Genomic DNA, 5,481 nt, shown 5'->3' with positions numbered 1-5,481 from the left:
CTTCATTTTTGCAGTACCACTATGGCAACCCTCCGAGTTCAGTAAAGTTTCCACCGAAGACCATAGGTTCAAACCGCAGCAATCTAAGCAAGGGCATCTCGTTAGGGGGCTTACCTCAAATCCAGTAGAACTGTCAAAATGCTCACTGCTTTCGATCTCAGGGGATGGCGGCTGTGGCACTTGCTCATAGTCCTACGGCAAGGAAAGAAAAAAATAGTTTAAGGATGCAACTTCTCGCTACATCAGAAAGAAACGTGACATTTCAGCGATATATCAGTGGTCCTGTGCCGCACATGAACATTGATTCTTTGCATAGGTGTCTGAATAAGCATGCCTCCCCCCCCCCCATTTTGGCAATTTCATTTCCATTGCTATCTGGATTGTTTTCGTGTTTGCACAAGCCAGCACCTTCCTTGGAGGGTGCACCTGTCTTCTCTGAATAAACTTAGTTGCGAGTCGCACTTTTTCCTGTCCAGTCATTTCTTCGCATGGCTGAGTGTCTTTTCCACTGTAACAAGTTTCAGGATGACATTCTTTCATATCGATCATAAACACCGACCTTGCATGACAGTAAATGTTAGTAGCACAAAGTTGATGTTGGATTGGTCAACCTAATAGGTAAACACACAACAAAATATATAACAGCAGTCGAGGTTCACTGATTGTTTCATTCATGGGCTTCACCATCCCTAAGCTACACTGACGCCATGAAAGGTGCCGTGGTGGAAGGCTCCGGATTAATTCTAACCAATTGGGATTCTTTTAGCCCCTTCCATGCCGCACTATTATCCAGAATTCTGACCAAGAATAGCCACATTATTTTGGAACACCTCACTTGCCAAGTTATTTTACCTCCTCAGAAAGAATAAATTCACTTCTGCTTGCGCAGTCCCATGGATTGTGTATTGCCATCTACCAAAAGCCCGATAAGCACTGAAACCAAAATGGCATTGCTAGAAAATGCAAAGTACCACTGACAACCTCAGCATGTACGTGACATTTTTACCAGATAATGCTATTTAGCACACCGCCTGCTATTTCCTACAACTACTTGAAATCCCTGCCATATTTTATTTTTATCATGATTACACACACCAACTACGCGGCTAGCGGCCGGATTTTTTTAGACCTCACCATTTTCAGTGCCACTGGCAAGAGCAAAAAAAATGTCATCTGCAAGGCTAGTATTGTTCGACATGACTTTCTTTAACTTCTTCCATGCCATGCTACATTTAAATTTGTAACCAAAAATAGCCAAATTACTTTTAAAACCCATGCTGCTAACAGTCCATGGTATGGAAAGGTTTAATAGACATTCTGAATGTTCAAGAAACCCAAGAAAGCAGAGTTTCACAGGAAGATGGAGTCGTGAAGTGATCGACAGTCACTAAACAAGGGATATCCCAACCTGGAGCTAACATTTCGACAAGGGGACATACTGAAAAATGGGTAAATGCGCAGACACGTGCAGATGCAAACCGCAATTCAATAAGTGCACTACCGTATTGCGCACAAAGCTAAGCGCCAGTAAACGTGGGAGATAGTGGAAGTGCAATATTTCAGCGTCTGCAGGATCGGCGAGCATCCACTTTCTTCGAAAGAAACTAGTGTTCCCGAATCTTGACCCTGCCCATGTCGTGCCATAGCGGACATGCTGCTCTGGTCCCTCGTTCTTCCCCACTCTCTCTTTCTTTTTTTTTTGTCCGTGTATATTATAATTGTGTCATTTTTATATAAAGTTTATTAGCGAAAGACAAGTCCCCTTGTTGAAACAAATCCAGACTGACATATCCCTTGTGTGGCCACAGGCTGATTAGACCAAGAAATGTGATATAGACATGTTTTACTTCACTAAAAAAAAAGAAAAAGAAGTTGATGTCTAGCATTCATTACAATTTGTAATGTTTGTACCACTCCTGCCTGGGCTTCCAAATGGAAGCCGGCAGTATTGTGAAATAAAGAAAATTAAAAAAATTATCTGAAGGTAAAATGTTGATAACTAATTTGGCATCGACCAGTTCAGTAAGCTTTGTTGTCCCAACGGATTCCATTGCACTGAAAAATTCATGACTAACAAGAGGATGATCAGCACAGCTGATGGTCAACACGTATGCATGATTCCAGAGGTGCGGGCAACATGCGGCAATCCTTCCCGAACGGCTGCTTTCTGCAGCCATACCGCAAATGAGAGAGTGGATGGGAAAACGGCACCGCGGTAGCTCAATTGTAAGAGCATTGCTAGCGTAATGCGATGACATGGGTTTGTTCCCCACCTGCGGCCAGTTGTTTTTTATCCATTTTCATTTCGATTAATTGATCATTTCTTTAATTCAATTAGTAAGTACAAGTAATTTCCCAATGTTGTCCTTCGTGTCTTTGTTTGTTGGCTTCTTATGACATGATTAATAAAAATCGAGCCCCTCGGTTCCCATTCTTCTCGTTCATCACACAACAAAAGTCACTTTTCGAAAACCGCCGACGAGCGCTCAAACTCGTCGAAGTCACAATACCAAGGCCATTATCAGTCAATAATCGGCAACCAAGTTAACGCAATACAAACATTAAAGAGATTTCAATTCTGGCTTCTAAGTACTTCGGACAGTTAGTAGTAAGACGAGTTGGAGGCGGAATTCCTGCCTTCCCTTGGAGCGAGCAAGCCCCGTGTTTTGTTATCTCCTTGCTTGGAGTTGATAAACATTACGTTCACTTTCCGATTTCACGTAGCCGATCACACCGCTCAGCCCTAACAATTTCACTTAATAAAGAGCGATACACCTTATTTATTTCGGCTTAACAAGTGCCCGGTTGCATAACGTGAAACGTGAAAAATCTCCCTCCCCCCCTTCCTCCTTGTTTAACTTTTTCTTGTTTTTATGGCACAGTGCAGCCTAAACAGACAGTGTCAATTACTGGGCGCTCCCGCAGTGCACGCTGAAAGGCCAAGACAAGAATCCAAAACATTTTCGCAACTCAGCCGCATTTCCAACGCGGGCACGGCAGCCGTCATTTCTCCCTCCCCGCCTGGCACGACGGAACACGCAAAACAATCGCGTCGTGCTTCGTAAACGGCACATTCTCGGGTGCGCGGCTAGCGACGACTTACGTCAACGGGTTCCTGTTTAATCTTTATCGCCGGTCCGGCCACAGTTGGCTGCCCGACCTGCGACACGCTCGGTTGTGCTAGGTCGCTCGTAATCGTGGCCGGAACAGGCACTGGCGGGAAGATGGTCGGCAAGATGTCGCCGCTGACGTTGACTCCATCCTTGAAATGCAACGAACACACGCACAGCCGCTCGCCAACGTCGCTCAGCGAGATTTTGGGTATCACGGCAAGCCATGCCTTGCACTGAATGTCGTCCGCGTTGCAAACGTACAGCAGGTGCGTCGGGTCGCTCAGACCGAATTCGTTGGGGCAACCCCTGATGTTGCAGGTTATCGCCGGCGTATCCTGCTCCATTGTAGGCTGTATTTACTGAGTCTCTCGGCGGGGACGAGAAGAAAGAGCGATCCTTCGCAAGATGTTAGAAATGACAAGAGAAAGCTACGGGGAGTGCAGCAAAACACTGAGACGCTGCAACAAAGCCGCCATGAAACGGGCAGTGAGGAGCGTCGTTGTGAAACTTTCTTGCTTCTCGAAGCACGGCCACAGAGAGGGCGCTGTCGACGTTATAAAAATATCTGCTCAGAAAACAAACTTTCAAAACAAGTTTACTCCTTTGTGGGGTATTTTGTCCCCATGTAATAACCTTAATCTGTCTTGTTTGCGTTTCGATTATTTAAAACTCTGCTCTTGCTGCTTTCCTGTTAAGGGGCCCCTCACCAGGCCACATAGCAAATTTTGGTTATACTACAGTGGCTAGAATAGGAGTTATACGCCGAAAGTTGTCACGTGCCCTCTTGGGAGCATTCTGATGCAAGCATTTTGCAAATTCGTTCATTAATAGTCGAGATGGAAATATTTCAGTGCCGTGAACCCATGATTTCAGGAGGCAAGCGTGTCACCGCTAACATTTTTCCAGAAGCTTTATCTAGGTGGCGTTAGTCTAGCCTCCGAAACAGATCAGCCGTAGAGATCAGCAAGAGACGATTAGAGTACTGGTGGAAAAAAGGCAGGGAATAGATGGATACGACCTGATCTCTTAAAATCATAGGCAGCGGTACAAGCTAAAGTTTTGAAAAAGAAAGATAATAATGAGAGAACATGTGTAGTATATAAATCAAGCAAGGTGAAGCGGCTCGAGCTATAAAGAAAAAAGAAAGTGACGCATCGTCATAATGATTAAATCAAGCACATGTTTTCGAGAACAAATTTGTGCTGCCATCCCCGTTTCAAGCATGTTTACAATGGAAGTGTACGACGCCGGCGCGGCTTAGAAAGACCTCTGTTAGGAGATATCGTAGACATACGACTGAAGCTGTGTTCACAGCTTCAGAGAACATGCAAAAGCAATTCGGAGTGATTAAGCAGGGCGTAACCAGAAATCATCAACCCTACGTGACTCGATAATAAAGTATGTTGCTCGATGTCACTGTGTGCTAATGTAACCTCCCCGTACTGCGGATGCCACTGAATGGACCAGGAAACCATATTCGGAGAAGACATCATCTGTTAAGCATCCTCGTCCAACGCAAGCGTTGTTACCAGGCTATACCTACTCCCATAGCAAATTCCTCTGATTCCTCCTCCCCGCTGCGGAGGAGGAAACAATATTCCTACCCTCCTCCGCAAGCGAAATTCCTTCCATGCGTTCTCCCATGCCGGAGCTGGCAGATTGCGTGATCGCATACGTCCACGGGCCCCGCTAGTTCTATATTTTGTTTATTTTATTTTTCCGCACTTTTTTGCTTGCGCGGCTCACTTCCGCTAACGGTCGCGCGCGAGAGCTGTTGTGTTGTTTCGTTTCGCGCTGCGCACGATTTGGCGCGCTGTTTTCGAGAACACCTGACTATTGACCCTTTTCGCGGTGATCCCGTGCGCTGCCATGTTTGATCACGTGGTGACGCGTCCATTGCGTGCCTCAACAGCCTCCGTTGCCTCCTTGTTTACAATGGAAGTGTACGACGCCGGCGCGGCTTAGAAAGCCTCTGTTTTCGGAGATATCGTAGACGGTGATTAGGTGGACGACATGAAGCTTTGTTCACAGCTTCAGAGAACATGCAAAAGCAATTTCGGAGCTGATTAAGCTATGTCCAAACGGCGCAAGCAGCGTATATGGTGCTTGTTCTAAAAGCGGGGCATATATATGTATTCCAAGCTATCCAAGCTTTCCGATTATAAATTCAGTCAGGATTAGTGTGGTTTGCTCTTTGTTCTTTATTCGGCAAATATTTTAAAGCAGTGGCTTATCAGTTTCTGACTCAGTGGAGTTCCTCGGTGCGGCCGCTATCTGATTTTTTTCTGCCTAATCGCTCGCGGGTGTGCTCAGTTCCTATAGATTTGTTCTTGCTGCGCACAAGGCTTGAAATGTAGCTGTTTTGTAC

The sequence above is a fragment of the Dermacentor silvarum genome, chromosome 7 (genome assembly GCF_013339745.2).
Source record: "Dermacentor silvarum isolate Dsil-2018 chromosome 7, BIME_Dsil_1.4, whole genome shotgun sequence".
In the NCBI taxonomy this organism is placed as follows: domain Eukaryota; kingdom Metazoa; phylum Arthropoda; class Arachnida; order Ixodida; family Ixodidae; genus Dermacentor; species Dermacentor silvarum.
The sequence above is the reverse complement of the archived record's forward strand: the minus strand, read 5'-3'. Positions refer to the sequence as shown.